This window comes from Pristiophorus japonicus, chromosome 1 (assembly GCF_044704955.1).
Source record: "Pristiophorus japonicus isolate sPriJap1 chromosome 1, sPriJap1.hap1, whole genome shotgun sequence".
In the NCBI taxonomy this organism is placed as follows: Eukaryota; Metazoa; Chordata; class Chondrichthyes; family Pristiophoridae; genus Pristiophorus; species Pristiophorus japonicus.
The window spans coordinates 481,499,989-481,514,792 of NC_091977.1; the positions used below are offsets into that span (position 1 = coordinate 481,499,989).

Below are 14,804 nucleotides of genomic sequence, written 5' to 3' on the forward strand. Positions count from 1 at the left end.
ATTTCCACTGGGACACTGGAAGTCCATTTAATTCAACCTTCAGCATTATCGGGGGACACTTTGTGGTAAATGTGTGTACCCCATATATCTCTGCCTCCTCGGTCTGAGGCTCTGATTCATCGTGATCCACCTTGGATCTGTTCTCCTCTGCAACCTGGTGGTTTGCAGGATTAGCAGGGTTTGCAGCTTGCCTGCACATACGTTGGAGGTGTCCCATTTTCCCACAGCCCTTGCAAACGTACCCTTTGAAGAAGCATGAATGGAAATGATAATCACCCCCGCAGCACCAACAACATGTTAAATGCTTTGCATTCATCACCCTTGATGGTGGACTCTGAGACATCGGCGGACATGCAGCTGCAGCATGTGGGGCCTGCCTTGTATGTTGCGATTTGAAAACAACAGTACTTTGTTCACAGTACTTGTAGCAGCACTCGTGTGCTGAGAGATTTGCTTAGTGTTGTCACTGGTGGCAATGAACGCCTGAGCTATCGCTATGGCCTCACTCAAGATTGGAGTCTCTACAGTCAAAAGTTTGCGAAGTATCATTTCATGGCCAATGCCAAGTACGAAAAAGTCTCTGAGCATGTGCTCCAAATGTCCTTCAAATTCACAATGTCCTGCAAGGCGTCTTAGCTCAGTGACATAACTCACCACTTCCTGGCCTTCAGACATTTTGTAGGTGTAGAACCAGTACCTCGCCATCAGAACGCTTTCCTTTGGGTTCAGGTGCACCCGGATCAGTGTGCACAAATCATCAAACGATTGCTCTGTGGTTTTCGCTGGAGCAAGCAGATTTTTCATGAGGCCATACGTTGGTGCCCCGCAGACGGTGAGGAGAATCACCCTTTGTTTGGCAACGTTTGCTTCTCCTTCCAGCTTGTTGGCCACGAAGTATTGGTCGAGTCACTGCACAAAGGTTTCCCAATCATCTCGCTCCGAGAATTTCTCCAGGATGCCCACTGTTCTCTGTATCGTTGGGTTCGTCATCTGTATCTTGTCGCCAGTTGTTATGTATGAATAAAGAGTCTGACTGGATATTGTGAGCTCAAAGTAAAGTGTGACCTTAGTCTTTTATTGCAGGTCTCCAGAGTGCCTCTCCAGCCTATGAGGCCTCCTTAAGTACCTGTGCTTCCAAGGGTTTGTGGGATCCCTTGGGACTCCAGCGGATGAGCCCTCTGGTGGCTGTACAAGGTATATGCAATTTTACATATATAACAGTTCTGTGGTCTCGGCGCGTTCTTGATGGCCTCCGTTGGTGGGTCTGATGCCATCTGCTGCGATTCTTCTCCCTAAGAATTTGACCTCTGGCACCAGGAAAACACACATCGAGCATTTCAACCTGAGTCCCACACAATCTAGCCAACTTAGAACCTCTTCCAGGTTCTGCAAGTGTTCGATGGTATCCCGACCTGTGATCAATATGTTGTCCTGGAAAACTACGGTGCGGAACCGATTTTAGCAGTCTCTCCATGTTCTTTGAAAAATTGCCATGGCCGATTGAATCCCAAACGAGCATCTATTGGAGATGAACAGACCTTTGTGCATGATGATGCAGGTGAAGTCTTTTGAAGATTCCGCCAGCTCCTGCATCATATAGGCCGAGGTCAGGTCCAACTTGGTGAACGTCTTTCCTCTTGCCAGCTTCTGCCTTGGGTAGCGGGTACTGGTCCTGCAGCGAAAAACGGTTAATCGTTACTTTATAGTCCCCACAAATTCTGACCGTGCCATCGCCCTTGAGAACGGGAACAATCGGACTGGCCCACTCATTGAACTCCACCAGTGCGATGATGCCCTCTCGTTGCAGCCTGTCTAGCTCGATCTCCACTTTCTCTCACATCATATATGGCACCGCACGTGCCTTGTAGTGGATGGGTCTTGTACCGGGAATCAAGTGGATCTGCACCTACGCCCCCTAGAAATTTCCGATGCCTGGCTCAAACAACGATGAAAACTTACTCAGGACCTGGACACATGTTTGTCGACGGACAAAAGCCCTCAGATGTCGTTCCAGCTCCAGTGGATTTTTCCCAGCCAGCTTCTGACGAACAGTGTGGGGCCATCTCCTGGTACAATCCATTGTAGTAGTATGTGCACTGCTCCATCATAGGAGACTTTTACTGCTGCGCTGCCAATTACGGGGATCAGCTCTTTAGTGTAAGTTCTCAGCTTGGTATGAATAGGGCTCAGCTTGGGCCTTTGTGCCTTGTTGCACCACAGCCTGTCGACGGCCTTTTTGCTCATGATGGACTGACTCGCACCTGTGTCCAATTCCATAGATACTGGAATTCCGTTCAGTTCAACTTTTAACATGATCGGTGGACATTTCGTGGTGAAGGTGTGTACCCCATACACTTCTGCCTCCTCGGTTCATAGAAACATAGAAACATACAAAATAGGTGCAGGAGTAGGCCATTCGGCCCTTCTAGCCTGCACCGCCATTCAATGAGTTCATGGCTGAACATGCAACTTCAGTACCCCATTCCTGCTTTCTCACCATACCCCTTGATTCCCCTAGTAGTGAGGACTTCATCTAACTCCTTTTTGAATATATTTAGTGAATTGGCCTCAACAACTTTCTGTGGTAGAGAATTCCACAGGTTCACCACTCTCTGGGTGAAGAAATTCCTCCTCATCTCGGTCCTAAATGGCTTCCCCCTTATCCTTAGACTGTGTCCCCTGGTTCTGGATTTCCCCAACATTGGGAACATTCTTCCTGCATCTAACCTGTCTAACCCCGTCAGAATTTTAAACGTTTCTATGAGGTCCCCTCTCATTCTTCTAAACTCCAGTGAATACAAGCCCAGTTGATCCAGTCTTTCTTGATAGGTCAGTCCCGCCATCCCGGGAATCAGTCTGGTGAACCTTCGCTGCACTCCCTCAATAGCAAGAATGTCCTTCCTCAGGTTAGGAGACCAAAACTGTACACAATACTCCAGGTGTGGCCTCACCAAGGCCCTGTACAATTGTAGCAACACCTCCCTGCCCTTGTACTCAAATCCCCTCGCTATGAAGGCCAACATGCCATTTGCTTTCTTAACCGCCTGCTGTACCTGCATGCCAACCTTCAATGACTGATGTACCATGACACCCAGGTCTCTTTGCACCTCCCCTTTTCCTAATCTGTCACCATTCAGATAATAGTCTGTCTCTCTGTTTTTACCACCAAAGTGGATTACCTCACATTTATCCACATTATACTTCATCTGCCATGCATTTGCCCACTCACCTAACCTATCCAAGTCGCTCTGCAGCCTCATAGAATCCTCCTTGCAGCTCACACTGCCACCCAACTTAGTATCATCCGCAAATTTGGAGATACTACATTTAATCCCCTCGTCTAAATAATTAATGTACAGTGTAAACAGCTGGGGCCCCAGCACAGAACCTTGCGGTACCCCACTAGTCACTGCCTGCCATTCTGAAAAGTCCCCATTTACTCCTACTCTTTGCTTCCTGTCTGACAACCAGTTCTCAATCCATGTCAGCACACTATCCCCAATCCCATGTGCTTTAACTTTGCACATTAATCTCTTGTGTGGGACCTTGTCGAAAGCCTTCTGAAAGTCCAAATATACCACATCAACTGGTTTTTCCTTGTCCACTCTACTGGAAACATCCTCAAAAAATTCCAGAAGATTTGTCAAGCATGATTTCCCTTTCACAAATCCATGCTGACTTGGACCTATCATATTACCTCTTTCCAAATGCACTGCTATGACATCCTTAATAATTGATTCCATCATTTTACCCACTACCGATGTCAGGCTGACCGGTCTGTAATTCCCTGTTTTCTCTCTCCCTCCTTTTTTAAAAAGTGGGGTTACATTGGCTACCCTCCACTCCATTCGAGTCTTTACTTCAGTTTGATCCGCCATGGATCGATCTTCCTCTGCAACATGGTGGTTTGTAGGGTTTGCAGCTCATCTGCACATTCGCTGGAGGTGTCCCATTGTTCCACAGCCTTTGCACGCATAGTGTTTGAAGCAGCATTGATGGCCTCGATGATCACCTCCGCAGCGCCAACAAGATGTCAATTGCCTCGCATTAACGCTTTATGGCAGACTCTGATTCATCTGAGGTCATGCAGCTGCAGGCGTGTACATTCTGCCATCTGCATTCCTGCCTGAAAACGACGTTACTTTGTGTACAGTACTTGCCGAAACATATTTATGCTGCGAAATTTGTTTGGTGTTATCGCTGGTGGACATAAATGCCTGGGCTATCGTTATGGCTTTGCTCAGGTTTGGTGTTTCAACAGTCAATAGTTTGCTAAGGATAACCTCATGGCCAGTGCCAAGCACAAAGAAGTCTCTTAGGATTTGCTCCAGAAATCCATTGAATTCGCAATATCCTGCAAGGCGCCTTAATTCGGCGACGTAGCTTGTCACTTCCTGGCCTTCAGACCGTTGACATGTGTAAATTCAATACCTTGCCATCGGAACGCTTTCCTTCGGAGTTAGGTGCTCCCGGACCAGCGTACACAGTTCTTCATACGATTTGGTTGTTGGTTTCACCGGAGCAAGAAGATTCTTCATGAGGCCATAGGTTGTTGCCCCGCAGACAGTGAGGAGGATTGTCCTTCATTTGGCAGCGTTCACACTACTTTCCAGCTCGTTGGCCATGAAGTATCTGTCAAGTCACTCCACAAAGGCCTTCCTATCATCCCCTTCTGAGAATTTCTCCAGGATACCAACAGTTCTCTGCATTTTCGCGTGATTGTTCGTTATCTCATCGCCAGTTGTTATGTCTCAAATAAACTAATGTGACTGAGTACTGTAGACGTGAGTGTGACCTTAGTCTCTTTATTCTAACTCCAGAGTACTGGTACAGAATGGGAGGCCTGCTTAGATACAGTGCTCCCAAAGGATGCTGGGATCCCTTGGGACTCCAATAGATGCACCCTCTGATGGTGGTAGAATGCTGGTTACATAGTGTTGCATACAAAACAAACAAAAGCAAAATACAGTGGATGCTGGAAATCTGAAATAAAAAGAGAAAATGCTGCAAATAATCAGCTGGTCAGGCAGCATCTGTGGCGAGAGAATCACAGTTAATGTTTCAGGTCGATGTGACCTGGAGTACAGTGCACAGTTTTGGTCTCCTTATCTGAGGAAGGATATACATGCCTTAGAGATGGTGCAACAAAGCATCACTAGATTAAGTCCCAGAATGAGAGGGTTGTCCTATAAGGAGAGACTGAGTGGATTGGGCTTATACTCTCTGGAGTTTAGAAGAATGAGAGGTGATTTCATTCAAGCAAAAAAGATTCTGAGAGGGATTGACAGGGTAGATTCTGAGAGGTTGTTTCCCCTGGCTGGAGAGTCTAGAACTAGGGGGCATAGTCTCAGGATAAAAGATTGGCTATTTAAGACTGAGACTGAGGGTGTGAATCTTTGGAATTCTCTGCCCTAGATGATGAAACGTTGTGTATATTCAAGGCTGAAATAGATAGATTTTTTTGACTCTCAGGGAAATCAATGGATATGGAGATCAGGCAGGAAGTGGAGGTGAGGTCGAAGATTTTTTTTTTATTCGTTCCTGGGATGTGGGCTCACTGGCAAAGCCAGCATTTATTGCCCATCCCTAATTGCCCTTGAGAGCTGGTGGTGAGCCACCTTCTTGATCCGCTACAGTCCGTGTTGTGAAGGTACTCCCGCAGTGCTGTTAGGGAGTTCCAGGATTTTGACCCAGTGACGATGAAGGAACAACGATATATTTCCAAATCAGGATGGTGTGTAACTTGAAGGGGAACTTGCAGGTGATGGTGTTCCCATGCGCCTGTTGCCTTTGTCCTAGGTGGTAGAAACTGCAGGTTTAGGAGGTGCTGTCGAAGACATCTTGGTGAGTTGCTGCAGCGAATCTTGTAGATGGTACATATTGTGTATGTATATACCCTGTACAATCAATGTACAGTTACATAAGACCAATGAATGTATCTCTACACTGTATGCAATATGCCTGTACCACCAGAGGGTGCAACTGGTGGAGACCTAGGGGTCACATGTACACCGCAGGTAACCAGGTATAAAAGGGAGCCCACCTTACTGTAACCTCATTCAGGAGCTACAATAAATGGATTAAGGTCACAACAGTTCAAGTGCAATACCTTGCCTCGCGGAGTCCTTACTAGGGTGCTTGCAAACACCACAATTGGCGACGAGAATACGAATTCCACGCGAAAAATGGCTAACCGTGGCAACTTTCAACAATTCACTGATGGGGAAGATTGGGATGCCTTTGTGGAAAGGCTAGAACACTACGTTGCGAACGACCTGGCTGGAAACACACCGACCTCGTTGGCTGATAAGGGCCGAGCCATCCTGCTCAGCAGTTGTGGGCCCACAGTTCATGGCCTTGTCAGAGACTTGCTAGCCCCAGAAAAGATGACAACGAAAACATTCGCGGAGCTCGTAACCCTGATACAGGAACAGCTTAAGCCAAAAGAGAGCATCCTAACAGCCAGACACCGGTTCTACCGGCGGCCCGAATTGCAAAATATGCTGCCGACCTGAGACGATTGGCTGCACCGTGTGATTTTGGCAACCACCTCACCGAAGCACTGAGGGACATCATTGTTATTGGAATCGGCCACGAAGGCCTCCTCCACAGGCTGCTCTCTGCAGACACCAACGTCACCCTACAGAAAGCAATTAACGTGAGCCAAGCGTTCATGGCCTCGGTCTGCGATTCCAGAAGGATGATGACTCAACCAACACGGCAAGTACAGTGAACCGAATGGTGCCTTTCAGAGGCAAGACTGTGATCCCAAGCCCCGCAACCCTGAGTCTGCCGCAGGGGGCCTACCGGCCAGCCCCATGCTGGCGCTATGGAGGAAATCACAGAGCCCACCAATGCAGATACAGAGACTATATTTGCAAAGGCTGTAACACTAAAGGCCATCTACAGCAAATGTGTAAGAGAAATTTTACTCACCGAGTCGCTGAAGAGTTGGCCAATCACCCGGGCTCCAGCGCTGATGAAGACGAAGAGAGAGTCCAGGAGGCAGCTCAGCCCCAGGAAGAGGTGTACGGAGTGTTTACCTGCTCCACCGAGAGTTCGCCGTTGAAGATAGAAGTTGAAATCAACGGTGTCCCAGTCTCGATGGAGGTCGACACAGGGGCGAGCCAATCGCTGATGAACTAGGCGGCCTTTGAGAAACTCTGGGACAACCGTATCGAACAACCTAAAATGCTACCAATCCAGGCGAAGCTGCTCACTTACACAAACGACACCATCCCAGTCGTTGGATGTCCAGGTGTCCTATGGCGGCGCGATGCACAAGCTACCTTTGTGGATCGTTGCTGGTGATGGTCCAACGCTACGAGGAAGAAGTTGGACGAAGCAAATCCAAATCTGTTGGACCTGGGAAAGCCTCCAGGCCCCGGCGACCGACGTCCTAGGTGGCCCCCAATTTGGATCCATCGCAGCACCTGAAGATCCTACCGTCCAGATCGACTGCGCGGCAACGACACAGACTGCACTACCCAACGGCGAGATAATCCAACCCGAATGGACAGAACACACCTTCCGGGTCGTGGCAGGACTCAGGAGGGAGAAGATCGATGCAGAAGGTATTTCCCCGGTTTCAGTGGCAGAACCTGGGGAGAGAAGGTTCTCCTCAGCCTACCTCGAGGAGAGTGAAAAGATGGTGCCCACACCACGAGGCAAAGTGCCTGAAATCAAGATGGCCGCGACCAGACCATGTGGGGCAGCGTTGAGGGAGCAACACGTGATGCCGAGCAGTGAACCGGATTGGGGTAAAGATTGCAAGGCCCTCTTAAAGGAGACCAGCAACCCAGAACAATTAAAAGTACAGTTCCACTTTTTGTACAGCGATGCTGGTGATACTAATGTGAGACATGTAATTAACACATGCAAGTATTTAACTGTACCGTTGAACAGCGATGTCGGTAGGATACGTGGAAAAGGTGTAATTGATGAACACAAGTATCTAAATGTAACATTGTACAGCGATGCTGGTAATATACAGGCAAAATATGTAATTGATAGTAACGATGTAATTGACAAATGTGAACTCGTACCTGAGAGCGATTGGAGCCAATGTATTATGAATGTAAACGATGGGATAATGTGTGATGCCGGGTTCAAGATGCACGCCGACAAAACCAAGGGCAATCTCCTGTTTGAACCACCCAGGTCCAGCAGGCTACCCAATCATGTAGCCTGCGCCTCCAGGATCAAGGTGATGCCCCAGGGAGTGTGGCCACACACAGTGGGAGCTTACCCACTGCAGAGCCAGCGATCAGCAGACAGCACAGGCACCACTGCTGGCATTCTGCCCCAGATCGGCCCTACCTCTCAGGCCACCAGGGCCAGCACCAGGAGCAAGAGGCCAGCATGCTCCAACCCTCCTGATGGGACCTGGGATGACCAGGCTCCCACTACCTTTGAAGGGCACCCCAGGGGCAAGACTGTAATACCACGTATGTACCTTACCTGTAAAATGTACTTGTTCCACTACTGCTAAACCCAAACAGTCATGTAACCAATCCTATTTTTAGTACATGCATGTAAATGCAACTGTCGAGCCACACACATGGTCTATGTATGAGGGGCATGGAAATGGGGGTATGTAGCCATGGAGACATGGATCACACCCAGAACCCACTCAAAACCCCACTTCAACCTCCAATCATCCACTGCTGACCATTTCCCAATGGTGTGGCAATACGGACTTGGGAGTCTACAGAGAGAGAGCCATTCCCAAGCTCAGACAAAGTGCAAGGGCTTTGGGCACTCAAGTCAAGGGTCAGATCACCCAGTGCAAAGGCTAGTGGCACAAGACTTAGGGGGGAGTGATGTTGTGTATGTATATACCCTGTACACTCAATGTACAGTTACATAAGACCAATGAATGTATCTCTACACTGTATTCAATATGCCTGTACCACCAGAGGGTGCAACAGATGGAGGCCTAGTGGTCACCTGCACACCACAGGTAACCAGGTATAAAATGGAGCCCATCTTACTGTAATCTCATTTAGGAGCTGCAATAAATGGACTAAGGTCACAACAGTTCAAGTGCAATACCTTACCTCGTGGAGTCATTATTGAGTGCCTGCAAACTGCACAGTACACACTGCAGCCATGGTGCACCGGTGGTGGAGGGAATGAATGTTTAATGTGGTGGATGGGGTGCCGATCAAGTGGGCTGCTTTGTCCTGGATGGTGTTGAGCTTCTTGAGTGTTGTTGGAGCTGCACTCATTCAGGCAAGTGGAGAGTATTCCATCACATGCTTGACTTTGCCTTGTAGATGGTGGAAAGGCTTTAGGGCGTCAGGAAGTGAGACACTTGCCACAGAATACCCAGCCTCTGACCCGCTCTTGTAACTACATTATTTATGTGGCTGGTCCAGTTAAGTTTCTGATCAATGGTGACCCCTAGGATGTTGATGGTGGGGGATTTGGTGATGGTAATGCCGTTCAATATCAAGGGGCAGTGGTTAGACACTCGCCTAATGGAGATAATCCTTGCCTGGTACTTGTGTGGAGCAAATGTTACTTGCCACTTATCAGTCCAAACCTGAATGTTGTCCAGGTCTTGCAGGAATGGACGGCTTCATTATCTGGGGAATTGCGAATGGAACTGAACACTGTGCAATCATCGGCAAACATCCCCACTTCTGACCTTATGTTGGAGGGAAGGTCATTGATGAAGTAGCTGCAGATGATTGGGCCTAGGACACTGCTCTGAGGAACTCCTGTAGCAATGTCAGCCATGATCTTATTGAATAGCAGAGCAGGCTCGAGAGACCGCATGGCCTACCCCAGCTCCTAATTCTTATGTTCTTATGTTCTTAGTGATGTTATCCAGGATACCAGAAGAAGTCCCCCTGTTTTTCTTCAAAATAGTACCTCGGGCTCTTTTATGTCTCCCTGAAAGTGCAGACAGGACCTTGGTTGAACATGCTAAATCAATGAATGTTCCTTTTTTTCTTTTAACCCAAAGCATGGGGGTGCATTCTTATATTTTATTTGGCATATTGACAGCAATTCATATTGACTTTCAGTTCTCGCATTGGTCATTTTAATGGTCAGGGATCACAACGTTTTTTGATGGCATCCTTATTCTGTGCACATGTTTTGTGTTTTCAAAATGCAGTATCATTCATTTATACACATTTAAAATTCATCAGCTAATCGCATTATAATACCAATCACTGCACTTTAATGTTATTCTTTGCACGTGAAGTTCTTAAAGATGTTTCTGAGAGGTGTGATAAATTGCTGTATAAAAATGAGAATTCTATGAATAGTGTTTGCACAGCGATCAGTAACAGATTCTTGTTAAACATCACTCACTGCTGCATCATAGTATTTTAAACATTTTTAGGGCTCGATTTTCGGCTCGGTTGCGCCTCAGTTTGCGCTCCGGAGGGACAGTAAATGGTGTTTCTATGCGTAACGCCGGGTGTCCAGCTTTTACTGCCCAGCCGGCAAATTTGGCTCGTGGTTTGCGGTGACGCAAACTTACCGCCCCGCCCTCTAGTTTCACTGAGATCGTGACGTCAATCGTCGTGCAACGTTCCGCTAGCGCCCTGGATGCAAATTTTTGCCCTAACACCTCATTAAACGCCCACTCCAGGAAACAGCTGAAAAAACAGGTGTTCCCAGGGTGCAGCAGGCAGTATTGGTGGTGGTTTTAAATAGAGGGAGGAGGATCTCACATCTCAGGTCACTTTGACTGCAACGCATGCGCACAGCACGCTGCGTGAAGCTCCAACTTGCAAATAGCAGTTTTATCTGCCATTACAGTGTCCTTACAAGGTCAATGAGAGAATTTAATGGGACATTACTAGTTCACCAGCGTATTATGCTGCATGCTATTGCCAGGCGGCATCAAGCTAGAAGAAGGGCTGCTGGCCATGTCGGATGAGGAGAGGCCGAAGACTTCTGGGGAGGAGAGCTTATCCCCCATGGGCTGACAGGCACCAACGCTCATATCTCCAGCTCTCTGAGGAGCAGTGTGTGAGAAGGAAGCGCTGACAGATATTCCAGCTCCTTCAGGCAGACCGACAGCCTACCAGCACCTGTCGCAGTGAAGGTGACTGTGGAACTTGCTTTCTATGCCTCATACTCCTACCAGGCAGCAGCAGGAGATATATGCAGCATCTCTTAATACGCTACACATTGCTGCATTCAGCATGTTACAAAGGCTCTGTAAGCCCGCAGAATGTATTTCATAAAGTTCCAAATTAGCAGGAAGAGCCAGAATGAGCAGGCATATGGGTTTGGCAGAATTGCAGGTTTCCCGAGGGTTCAAGGAGCCATTGACTGCACAAACGTGGCTTTGTGAGCACCATTCAACAATGTAGAGTTATTCAGAAACTGAAAGGGATACCACTCCCTAAACGTCCAGCTAGTGTGTGACCACAAATACAGCACATCCTCGCAGTTAATACCCGCTATCCAAGGAGCACACATGATGCTTTCATCTTACGTGAGAGCAGTGTCTCACGAATGTTTCAGCAACAAAGGGAAGAGCACAGCTGGCTAGTCGGAGACAAAGGATACGGCCTAGCCACCTGGCTCATGTCCCCACCTCCGCAACACCACCACAGATGCGAGCAGCGCTCCAATGAGAGCCACGCGGAACATCATCGAACAGACAATTGGGGTGCTCAAGCAGTGTTTCCAATGCCTGGACCACTCTGGAGGTAGCCTTCAATACTCCTCTCAATGGGTCTCCGAATTCATTGTGGTGTGCTGCATGCAACACAACTTGGCTATTATGAGGTGCCAGGCATTGCCAGTGGGGATTGCATGCCCACCTCAGGAGGAGGAGGTGATGAAAAGGAGCCTGGCGAGGCCCCGATTGCACAGCCATCACATCAATGGGGAAGACAGCGTGGAGATGCTATCGGAGCAAGAGCCGCAGTTGGCAGCTCATAATGTTTGAATGGAGGAAGCTGAGAGATGCATCTAATACCGGCCATGTTATGTGCACCATAAATGCACATCTATGCTGAGCTTTGGAATGATACATATGATACCAATGGCAAAGAGTCAAAGTGACATTTTTATCAAACAAGTACAGACAATAAGCCCCCCCAACAACACCAAACAATACAATAAACCAACAAACGCCAACAAAACAATAAAGTGTTCTGCTGTGTCAGTGAACAACAAGTTCCTGTCTCAAAAACAACTATCTTCATTATCTAGCAATGCATCTGCACAAGGTTGTGCCACCCCTTAATCGGACTTGCTCTGACGTTTCTCCCTGCCCCCCCATTCCCTTCATCCCCCTCCCATCACTGCTGCTCCTCCTCAATGAGGCCTCAGTGCCTCCAGCAAGGCTGCAGCGCTGCTGTGTTAAGGGGGCAGACGGTATATGACGACGCCCTAGACCAGCTCTGGCCCTGGAAGGCCGGGCTATGGACTGCTACACCTCACCATTGGCGGAAGCAGTCTCAGATGGCTGTGGTGTGGACCACGTAAGGTGCGTGTTAGAAGAGCCAGTGGTGTGAGCGGGAATGCTGTCATCCTGAGGTAGGTAAGCACCTTCCATTTCCTGGGAACCACTCACACTCAGACAGGGCTGGGCCTCAGCATCCGGAGCACGATGTGTCACCACAACTTGCTGGCCTGCTTCGGCAGCGTCACTTTCCCGTTGGACAATGAGGAAGACAGAGAGGATGGCACCAGTCAGCGACCGCATGACACCACCAAGCTGAAGTATAACTTGTGCCTGCGATTCGATCGCTACTGTGACGTGATCAATGGCACTCGTCACAAACTCTGGCACGCCACTGTCACTGCTGGAGGCCACTTGCCTCTGTGAGAGGGCAGGGATGGCCTCACTGGAGTTCTGAGTTGCAGGGACAATGCGTGAGGCAGCCTCTGCAACACTCTCAGCAAGTTTGTCTATTCTCTGGGGAATCCTACCCATTGCACCCATGAGCTCGTGGTTCATCTGCGTGTTCTCCCTGGACATTGCCACCGTCCAGGTCCACGTCTGCTTGTTCTTCAATGGGACCTCTGTGCTGACTCACCCTCCAGGGAGCTGACCTCCAAGCTACCCCTCCACCTGGACGTTGCTGTAGGCCATTGGGGCCAGGAGCCTCAGAGTCCTCAAACCCCGGGAATTCGGCTTCGTCCCCAGATGTAGTCGGCAGCCGGGGAGCCTAGCCTGATGGACTGTCTGGTTTAGGGAGAACACTTTCATCCCCTCCCTCCTCGTCTGCCCCGTGGCCAGATGTAGATGGCTCCCGAGAAGGGTGTTGCACTTGTGGCTGATCATCTGCAAGCAGAAAACAACAGACGTGTGATTAGCAGCAAGGGAGGGGGCAGGGTGATAGGAGGAAGATGACATTGGACATGTCGATGTAAAGGGGCGAGGCCACTTGATATTAGGGGTCAATGAAGTCACATCAGTCGGGTTTCCATTTACATACCCTCACTACCCGAAGGGGGCTCAGCATCGTCCTTGGCCACTGTCCGAACTGGGGTATCCATGAGGGCCGAGACTCATTGTTCAACATCCGTTAGGTCCACAAACTTTGGATGCCCCCCTCCTGTACGTCGCTGCTCGTATCTGTTGTGCGAGAGCTTCGCCTGCAATAAGAAGACTAAGAAGGGTTCATTAAGGCTCCACCTCCCGCTGTGCCACATATGCCTTCCATAGTTCAATAGCTGGCACTGTGTGGATGTGCAGATGTATTCACTTCAATCTGTGTGGCTCTTGACTGAGGCTTGCCAAAGATTGGGAGGAGGTGAGAGGCATGTAGCATTGCGGCGCAGGGTGATGTTTATGAAACGCATATCAGCAGTGGGAGTGGAGTGCAAGGAGACTTGACAATGATTAGGGTACAAGAGGTTATGTGCATCCTGAATGCAGAGGCAATGGCTGTAGAAGTGAGCCTTCAGCTTTCTGCTGCATTCTACAACCAACATCATGGTTTTCAACACACTGAGAAGAGGCAGGTCCATCAAGTAATTGACATTGTGTCACATTGATCTTGGAAGGATGGCAGGCCTACATAAATGTGAAGGGTACTCACCCCGATGACTCTTGTGAGGTTGTTGAACTTCTTGCGACATTGTGCGCCATTCCTGGTCACTGTGTCTGCCGCTGACAACTCCTATGTGATTTCACACTAGATCTGCTTGAAAATGCTGGGCAACAGCCTCCCTCCCCCAACCAGATGGAGTGTAGACCAGCTCTTTCAACGGTCTGCACTAAAGCCTCAGCAGCCTCCGAGGAGAATCTTCAGGTGCACTGCCTGCCCTCTTGCTGGGCCACCTCTGCCGAAGTCTCAGAGGTGGGCCGGGTCACTTGCGCACGTGCCCTAAAGTACCGACTGTGCCTGGGAAAACTGAAATGCATCTGCGCATGCGCACAATTGCAACCTTTTTTGACGCCGCAATTTTCAGCTCGGGCGCACAAAATTCGTTGTGTAACGCCTGATTTAATGCCCCCAATCATGGATCGTCATTTTTTGGCGAAGTTTGCCAAGGAGGGCGTGAACTTTTTCCAGGCGGTATCAGGACCACCCCGCCGTCATTACCGCCCCGAAATCAGTAAAGCCTCAAATCCAGCCAATCATCTTCAATTTTCTTTTACCAAGCATGTCTCCAACCAAATTAATCAATGTATTATAAAATCCATTGATCCTTTACCTTCTTCAAAGCTTCACATAAGAAACCATCAATTTAGCTATCATTTCAAAGATGGAGTGCTGTACAGGCCAGGTATATCTTCTATGCACTTTTTTTGAAGATTACAATGGAACATTAAAACAATTAACTATCAAAGTACCGGGAGGTACAGGAACAGG

General features: G+C 48.7%; 1 protein-coding gene across 1 annotated transcript in view; it reads right to left on the reverse strand.

Annotated features, from left to right (window-relative positions):
* Window positions 1-14,804, reverse strand: part of tmie (transmembrane inner ear) — a 227,916-nt gene that overhangs the window by 65,746 nt on the left and 147,366 nt on the right. The gene's annotated exons all lie outside the window — the stretch shown is intronic.